This window comes from Phyllostomus discolor, chromosome 1 (assembly GCF_004126475.2).
Source record: "Phyllostomus discolor isolate MPI-MPIP mPhyDis1 chromosome 1, mPhyDis1.pri.v3, whole genome shotgun sequence".
NCBI lineage: Eukaryota > Metazoa > Chordata > Mammalia > Chiroptera > Phyllostomidae > Phyllostomus > Phyllostomus discolor.
Genome location: NC_040903.2, coordinates 191,036,390 through 191,046,261, shown reverse-complemented (window position 1 = coordinate 191,046,261; position 9,872 = coordinate 191,036,390). Strand labels below are relative to the sequence as shown.

The following is a 9,872-nucleotide window of genomic DNA, read 5'->3' as shown; positions in this document are numbered from 1 at the left end:
ACTTTTATGACCTTGCTCCACGTTACTCACATCTCAGAGCTCACTTTCTCATCTATAAAATGAGGATAAAACTACCTCAGTCAAGGCAGTGTTGGGATGATTGAACACACTGATGCATATAAAAACCCCGAACACTGTGACTCTCAAGCAGTGAGCACCTAAGTGGTGCTTGGATTGATCTATGAAAAGTATAATCCGCCCAGCACTTGCTGGGCTGGGTTCCCTCTTGAAAATGCTGGTTTCATATTTCCCAACTTTCCATTCTAAGACACATGTTTTTCCCCAGCTTGACAACAACTCTGAAATGGAGTCTATCTTGTGGCCAATGGGGGACAATGGCATGGTGGGTGTTATTTGGCTGCACATGCATGAACTTAATCATGGTTGTTTATATTAAATTATGTACATTGATTGTATGACACAGGTTGCATTTAATTACCAATTAGAATATGTTCTTCATGGGTAGTTGGGAACATTTTGTTGGTATCTTCTGGTAAGATTAAGAAAATTCCAGGACAAAACTTGCAGAATGCAAGCTGGAGGCTCGGAAGGTCCCAGAGACTAGAGTGAAGCATTCCTTTAAGGAATACACAGGGGAGGGGTGCAGAGGATGATGGGTATTGTGTGGAAGAAATCTAAGCAATAAGAAAGCATTGCACTATGTAATTAGCAGCATTTTTTTTCTCTCAGTCATCTGTAAAATAATGGTATATCTTATAATGTATGCATCTTAGATTTGATAAAATGCAGTAGTCAACTCTTGCTCATCTGGAAGTGGGTGGTAAAGCACACATTTTTGAAAAAAAGGAAAGTGACAACACCCACCTATTGAAGGGTGTGTCTAATGTTTACGAGCACACGCTAATCAGCAGACGCCCTGTGGTCGTGGGAATAGGGAATACCCGTGTCCAGTGCACTCATTTATGTGGCTGCCAGGATCCCTTGTATATGAGAACATTATCCCTCCAGAAAGCAAGCAGTGGATGATCTCCCAGGGGAGCTAGTGTGGCTGTGGATTCAGGGCCACAGAGAGGAAGGAGGAAATGACAGGAAGGTGAGGGCTTCGGCCGGTTTGCAGCCATGGCTGGGACTTGAACTGGACAGCCTTGGCTGTAACTGTGGCTGAACCTTGGAACAAATGGGATGTCGCTAAGGAGAAGAAAATGTAACAAAATCTTTCATTTTCTCTGGTGTGATTTTTCTTTCTTTTTAGTTGTTGTTTCTGAACCTTTGCTCTGGAATTATTTTGCCACCTTTGAATGATGTGTATGGATGGTATATGTGTGCTGAATTTTAACTAGTTTTAACTGTGGTTTGAGATGATCAATCTGTGCCTTGTAATTCCCTGTCCCCCACCCCACCACCTCCCCAGTTCTCTTGGTTAATTAGTCAAGAATGCACTGTTCCTAAGACATAGGATTTGCTCTGTGAATCACTCACACACACACACACACACACACACCAGATTTTGTCAATGGCCCAAAAGAAGGATCAGCTCGTAAATTAACTATTTATTTGATTTACTCTCAATACCTGGAGACAGTATTAAAGTTTTTATATACACATGTATGTATATATCCATATACACATAGGTATCTTTTTAGCATTTCAAATTTATATGTATATAAGTGTATATCATATATTGCATATCATAGATATTCATATTTTCCCATAACATTAAATCAATAGATACTAATCATGGTGTGGACTTATTTGGAACATCACAGTTTCTTGTAAGATGTGCCAAAGTGTATTGTGCCCAATGGTTAACAGATGTTTGAGAATGATTTTCTCCTAAAAAGCAGTAGGTGAGCCCAGGTTCCGCTCCAAGTTCCTGGGGATCTCCGGCCAGGAGACCACCAACAGTCAGCTCCCGCCCCCACCCTCTCACCCCATACTGAGATGTTGTTGCTAATTTTGCCAATTCAGAGTAGCTCAGATTTGTGTGGGCCAAACTTTTACAGGTAGTTTTGTTTTTCTCATCGTTTTATGCATGGATTAGCTTGTTTTTAAATTTTATTTTAATTATCGTTGAAGTACAATTTTCTATCTTTTACTCCCAATCCAGCCCACCCACCCAGCCCTCCCCACCTCCCTCCCATTTCCACCCACCCCTAGTTTTTGTCCATGTGTCCTTTATATTTGTTCCTGTAAACCTTTCCCCTTTTCCCCTGAAATTCCCCTGAAATTTCCCTGAAATTCCCTCCCCTCTCCCCTCTGAACACTGTCAGCCTGTTCTCTATTTCAGTGTCTTTTGTTATGTTTTGCTTGTTTCTTTGTTTTATTGATTAGGTTCCTGTTAAAGGTGAGATCATGTGGTATTTGTCTTTCACCCCCTGGCTTATTTCGATTAGCATAATGCTTTCCATCCATGCTGTCACAAAGGGTAGGAGCTCCTTCTTTCTTTCTGCTGCATAGAATTCAATACCCAAGTGTTGGAAGCAACCTAGGTGCCAATCAGTAAATGAATGGATCAAAAATCTATGGTACATTTACACAATGGATCAGTTTTTAATATAGCTTTTTTGAGATATAATTTATATATCATTAATTTCACTCATTTAAGGGTACAATTCAATGATTTTCAGTGTATTTCCAGAGTGGTGCAGCCAGTGCTATAATCTCACCTTAGAACATTTTCATCATTTCCATGGCAAACTTTTTAATAAGGATAAATGAAGGACCTGAATAGCACATTTATGTTTCCCTTTCGTCACCCTGTGACAGTCGCGTATCAGAGAATATGACCATAATCTTTAGGATTAAAAGTCAGAGTAGAGAGAAGATGCAAAAGAAATTTGCAATAATGTTATTCATATTAATAAGCTGGACATTTGTAAATTCTATATAAGTATCTTAAAAATAAGCAAGGCTTACTTATGCAAATTCCTTATGAAAGTCCATACTGTTTTGCTTCATTTATTACTACATAGGCAGTATAGGTCTATAATCTAAAAGTAATGAAAAAAATTTAGTATTAAAAATAGATTAATCACATAAAGGACCAATGAATGAGCATGCTGAGGAATTGCAAGACGTGTGTGTTGAGTGAATGCGTGAATTAAAGCAGAGAATTGAAGCAGGGTCGCTGCAGGCCAGCGTGGGACGCAAAGCTGGCTTCACTCAGGCACGCAGAATCTTGTTATGATTTGTTCTACCAGTATCATGTGTTAGTTCTCACAATCACAGTTTATATTTTCCCAATAATTTATACCTTTCACTAAGCCCATTAGATGTCCTATACACCTAATTAAGCAGGCAAGACATAAACTGATATTATAGGTAAGGGCTCTAACAGTTGCCCAGCAGAGAAGGCAGAGAGGAGCTGAGGCTATTGGAGGCGGACCCCAACTTCCCTTCTCGCTAGCAGAGTCTTTACAGTCTTTGTAATTTCTCTTAATACTGGTTTTCCTCCTCTCAGTCCTCCTTTTCCCCCCTTTTTGCAACTCTGAGTGGAGATTAATTCAGCAGATATTTACACCAGGTTGCACTTTTCTGCAGAATTATGGTATACTTTTCATTTGAGAAAAGCTCTGTTGGCTTTTAGTAAAAGGAAAGATAGAGAGATTCTTTGTTAAATCTGATCACGGCCCAGAAGCCAGTGCCTGTGGTTTAGCAGGGAAACGAAGGCCAGAGAACAATGAGCTGTATGCATCTCCGGGGTGGCACTGCTTCAGCTCCGCTCCACAGACTTCCCATGATGCTCCCAGGACGTCCCCACCTGGGTAACGCTCCAAAGGTGACCAAGGCCCCAGTAGAGCTGAGAAGAGTGTGGGCCTGAGGGACCACCCTGTGGTGGTTTGGTGGAGGGATGTCTCCACTTCTCTGGAATAAACACAGTCATTGGGAATTTTTTGGAAACCGGACAATTTGAGTTTTAATGGAAATTGGGAAGGGGAGGGAGTGGACGTCTGGGAGGCAGCTCTTGTGTTTCCATCAGCCAGAAGTGCTTCTGCCAGCTTTTCCGACCACCTAATTCAGGGGGGTGTCTAGAAATGCCCGTAAAGTGTTCTTCATAAGGATTTGCTATTTACCTTCCCCCATGTGGTCTTTTCTCCCAATATTTTACTATAAAAAAATTCAAACCTACAGCAAAGTTGAAAGAATTCTGTAGTGAACACTCATATACTAACCACCTACAATCTCTTGCCTTTTGCTTTTTGTACTATTTCTGTAATTACACGAAAGCTCTTAAATGATGGTGTTTACCCATCACTGGTTACAGCTGTTCCACGGACATGGGTGACAGCGTGGTGACTGCTGCGGGGAGGGAGGTGTAAGGGGACTGAAAGGTAATGGGGCAAAAGCTCTGCTCCGTGATACCTGGTGCGTTGAAGCTGGTTCTTCACAGCACTTTGCAGTATAGCATTGACTTAGGTGGTTTTTTCTCTAAGATTCTTAACACGCTAATCAACTAATTTAGTGTTAAGATTCTTAATACACTGATTTTTAGGATTGGTCCCTCACAATTCCAGGTTGCAACTCTGGTTACACCTTCGAAACAGTCTGAGTATTGCAGCCTCTTCTCTTCTGACAACAGGACCCCTCAACTAACCTTGAAGTTTTGGATAGAAAAACCCTGTGTTCAGGATCTTTTCTCCCATTTGAACAATTGGAAATGGCTGTCTTTCCACAAGTTCATTCAATCTCAGGCACTTATGGAAGAAAATTGGGGTAACAGTTTGAAAAATCAAAACTAGAAAAAAACCTGGAAAACTTGGTTTTATTTCCATCTCATACTCCCAGTGAAATTCTTTTTAAGACATCCAATAACTAGTGTTGTCTCTGAGTTTTCCTGCTTGTTCTGGTTATGGTAAAAGAAATGAAACTAGAAGGAAAAGAGGAAGAAAAAAAGGAAATAGACACGCTGTCCTTGAATTATCTGAAATTTGCACCACAGTTGCCATACCCAGAGTCACTTACATAGAGGCGCGGCTGCAATCGACTCCAGAGATCTCCCGGGTGTCTGCTAGGAGACCGCTCTCCAAATAGCACGGTTCCAACTCTGTTCACATTTCTTTGGCAGAAGGTGTTTGTGTCTACCTGGCAGGCGAGTAACCACTTAGTAAAAGAAGCACAGGGGGCCAGGCCGCTCAGGGCATTGTTCTGTGGCTCCTGCATCACAATGCGCTGACGGAGTCTGTGAAGGGAGAGAAGGGCCCTGGGAAGAAGCCACCCGCCAGCCGGCCTCTGAGATTCAGGGCAGCCAGCATCCCCGCGGAGCCCAGACAGCTCAGGGGGGGCAGTTCTGGTTGCAGTATCAAGTTTTCAGATGGAAAACTTGGGAGAGAACAGCCAGTTTAACAGTAGAATCACCATGGAAAAGATATGATACTGAGAAAGTTGAAAAGACCTTATATTACTTATCACTCAGCTGGTAATTTATCATTCAATCTCCCAATATTCCAGTTTTCAAAGACACACATATTTAAGTCGCCTTGAACTTCTGAGAGGAGAAACTTCTAAAGAATGCAGCATTCTTCCAGGGCAGAGGCCCCTTGGCCTTCGGACTCCACCACCGAGTGTGTTCTGGACACAGGCTGTCTGGGGCAATCAGTACTGTCGGTGAATGAATGAGTATAAATACACGGCATCATCTGGTGAGGCCGTGTGATTAGGTTGTGTTTGCTTTTCTGTGTGGTTAAGAGGTTCTCCCCTTCCCTGTGTGATCATCCTTCTTTGGATTTTGTGTTTCAGTCAAGTGCTGCAGATGCCCACCTGTGCAGTTGCTGCCTCACCTGCGCATGAGGATGGAAGGGCACAAGGGGTTACTCGTGGGCCATGGAGGCCTGGGGGTGGGGGGAGTTCCTTGGTGAATCCACTTCCTTTCAGTCACCACATTCTAGATTGAAACACATGGTTTTGACAGGGCCCGGAGAACATTCAGTCTCTCTGAATAAACACAAGCCAAGTCTTTTTGAGAGGATTATAGTTTTCCTATTTCCTCAAGAACTGTAGCTTCTATTTGGGACCAGGTGTTGGTGGCGGGGAGACCCGAAGATCCTCTCCCATAGGGTAAGAGCAGGCATCTTTCCCAGAAGCAGAGGCGAGGGTGGATGTACGGCTTGAGTTTTTCTTGGCATCAGGCTCTGGTGATAACAAACTCAGCCTGCAGGCAAGGGAAGTCGCTCCGTGTGCAGGCTCAAGGATTCCTCATTATTCTGGCCTCATCCACTCCCTTTCCCATCTTCTATCTGAATGCCCTCTCTCGGATGGTCAGATTCTTCCTCTAGTTGCCTGATTGCCGCAGACTAGATGTCTGGCCACCCATTTCTTCATCTAGCATATTTATTGCATGATCCACGTGCCAAGTACCTGTTCTTCCTGCCTCAGGGCCAGGAAACATTTTTACATAAATCTGATCTCATCTTTTCCAAGTTGATGCTATTAATTTAATGATGTACCTTGATGAAACTCTTTGATATTATCTCACTTCCATTTTTTTTTGAGGCTACTGGTATATTCAAAAGTGAAGAAATAGCAAAGGGAGGAAATAAAAATCATGGTATATTTTAAATATTTACCTTTGAAATATTAATGCTTTTTAACACACACAGAATATAAAACCTTATGTGTAACTTCATTTGGAGATGATGCCACGAGTCAGAATTTGAGGCTCGCTGTTGAAATGAGAGGCCATGACCAATCAGCCTCATGAGATCTGATCTCTGTGGATCCGATGTTCTAAGCTTGGGGTAGGAAGTTCTTGCAAGGTTCTTTCTCCAGTTCCTTGGTGAGTGTAATACAAGGTCAATTCTGTTGGTCAGTTCAGTAATACGTTACCTACAATTCACTGGCCTATAAGGGTAAAGAGTCTCTGCTTCAGGGAAGTCACTGTCAAGTGTGGGGGGGGGGGATCTTGTATGTATAGTATTCCAATGGGGTGTAGTGATGAGCAGGGGCAGACATAAGGGGCATGTAGTTCAAACTGGGGGTTGAGGGAAGGGCTCCTGGACGAGTTAATGCCCGAGCTAATCTTGAAAGATTAGCCAGCCTGAGCAAAGGTGCCGGGACATAAAAGGACGTGGTTTGAAACTGCAAATGGCCAGGTATTGCACAAAGCTGGAGGAGAGGAAGGCTAGATTGCAGAGGGCTGTGAATGCCCTACCTGGGGCTTGGAGCTCACCTGCTCCAGTAGTTTTCTAATGAAGAATTCTAGCACAGGGAGATTCACGTTCCGGATCCATCATTCTTGTAGCAGCACGAAAGATGGATTTGGGGAGGGCAATTTGGAGGTACAGGGACCACGGTGGTAGCAGTGGGAATAGAAAACAGAAGGTCGATTAGGAACAATTAGTAGAGTTGACAGAAATTGGTGACTAGCTGGATGTGGAGAGCGAGAAGAAAGAATGACTCAGAAGTTTCTGGTTTGGGAAGCTGGGTAAGTGGTGGTGTCATTAACCAGAAAACAAAATATAGGCAGAGGAGAGGTGTAGGAGGTAGAGAGAATGGGTTCTTTGTTTGCGGGAACCCTTGTTTAGCATGTTGCCTTATATTCATTGGGTGTTTAGTAAATAATATATTGTTTTTCTTAAACCTTCAGTGGCTCCCCAATGCTCTTAGAATATCTGGCGTACGTCATACGGTGTGCATGTGTGTATTTGGTGTTACACCGGAGGGCCTGTAAATGTGCGAGTGTGATCTGGCTCCGTCCGGCTTCAGTTTTGTTCAGGTCTATCCGAGACCCCTCCCCACCTCCCTCATTATACTTCTGTCTCCTTTCCGATGTATTGTTTAAGCCCCTTTTGGTCTGAAATGCTCTTCTCTCAATTCTTAGTTTCATTGTTCAGATCTGAGTTCAAATGTTACCTGTTTAGAGAGCCCTTCCTTGATCTCTTGACGAGCGATGGTCCTGCTGCTCCAAATCCGCCATTGCATTCTGCACCGTGGTGCTGGGGCCGGAACTCTGCAAACTACATTTCTTTTCCCAGATGACTTTCCTGTTAGGTTCAACAATAGGTTGTATTAGACCACAAGGAGCTTTGCAAGTGAAGAGAGGGAAGAAGGGACTTGTGTTCCTTCCTGTTTATTTTTGTTTCTGTCACTGTTACTCTGGCAACAGCAACTGGTTCTAGACTTTTTTTGTGTGCTTTCAGAATCAACACCTGGGCAGTGCCCTCTCCTTAGAGGGTTGAGTCCTCTCTCCAAAGGGTCCAACCTCTGAGCTTCTGGATTCTAATTATAGTACGCTGACTTCTTCTGCCTATCTCCCCAACCCTAGTTGTTGTAGCTACTTCCTGTAGTTGTTATGTCTGGCATCTTGATGTTTTCTTTGTGCTTTTCCAGGTATTCAACACCTATTTAACTTACTCCCACATCCAAGTCTCTTTGTGTGATTTCTGCCTTTTTCAATGGCTGGACCCCGACACAATAATAGAACATGATTTAGGCCTCCACCCACTTATTCTGCAACATATCATTGCAATTCTTCATAGACTTCTCAGAACCTGTATTTCCAAAAATATTTTGTTTTGCTTTCTCATAATTTGTCTTCTCCAGTTGGATATCAGTCTTTGTGTCATCACTGTATCCTCTGCCTTGCACGGAGACTGGCATACTTACCGTAGAACCTAATAAATGCTTGTCCAATAAATGGTTGAATTATTACAAAAGGCTACAGGAGAACTATTGGTAACTGACCATAAAATATTGGTCAGAATTGAGCAATTCTTTAACATTTTGGGTCTAGGCCAAGTTATTGGCGAACTCTGTAACAATGTACCTTTCTGTCATGGAGTCAGGCTTATTATTTTTTATAGGCATCTTAAAATACAGTGTATTATTTAACTTGAATTCATCATCACTGAAATAACAAGCTACATAGTTTATTTGCTTTGAATCCTGCACTTACATTCTGCACCTCTCCTTTCTATAATTGGGAATAATAGCGACTTACCTTGTTAGGGTTTCATGAAGATCAAGGGTTTGTTATGGGTTACAGCCACAAAGTTTTGTTGGCAAATAATTTTAAAAATGAAAGCCATCCAAAGAATCCACTTGCTATAATATGCAGTACCACTTAATAGCATTTACTTGGTAAACTCGATCCGTTTACATTTTTTTTTATTGTGTGATATGGTTTAAAACACCCCATACATAGAACCAAAAAAGCAGGTTAAAAAGAAACCACTTAACTTCAACACAGCTATAAGCAAGAATCTAAAATCATCTTCTACAGTCTTTTATTTTAGTATTATCTACTAAAAACAAAGAATATAATACATCATATATGTATAATTCTAAATTAATTTTGGTCAAATAAATGAAAATAGATTAGATGGCACTGAGACTTCCACTGTCAAGAAGAACCATTTCATTGAACCTTAACTTTTTTTTTAAATTTCTTTTTTTAAGAGTTTATTTATTTGGTTTTAGAGAGAGGGGAAGGGAAGGAGAGAGAGGGAGAGAAACATCAATATGTGGTTGCCTCTCATGTGCCCCCTGCTGGGGATTCTGGCCTGCAACTCAGGCATGTGTCCTGACTGGGAATTGAACCTTGACCCTTTGGTTTTGCAGGCCCACGCTCAATCCACTGAGCTACACCAGCCAGGGAAAACCTTAACTTTTAAATTAAATTTGAGAAAAAACATAAATTCAATGAGAGAATGTAGTTATCAATGATAAGGGGTTAATTTCTAAAATATATAAACTTATGCTACTCAATACCAAGAAGACAAACACCCAATTAAAAAATGAACAAGGACCTAAATAGACACTTCTCCAAAGAGGACATACAGATGGCCAATAGACATATGAAAAAATGCTCAACATCACTAATCATCAGAGAAAAATTAAAAATGGAACTGTCTTATGACCCAGTGATCCCACTTCAGGAAATATATTGGAAGAAACCTGAAATACTAATTTGAAAG

At 41.8% G+C, this 9,872-nt stretch overlaps 1 long non-coding RNA gene across 1 annotated transcript; it reads right to left on the bottom strand.

The window, feature by feature from the left end:
- Nucleotides 1-8,474: 8,474 nt before the first annotated feature.
- Nucleotides 8,475-9,655, bottom strand: LOC118501615. Its single transcript, XR_004904256.1, has 2 exons — nucleotides 9,558-9,655; nucleotides 8,475-9,322 (listed from the first exon to the last, which is right to left on the bottom strand). It is a non-coding gene; the product is annotated as an uncharacterized LOC118501615 (long non-coding RNA).
- Nucleotides 9,656-9,872: the final 217 nt, after the last annotated feature.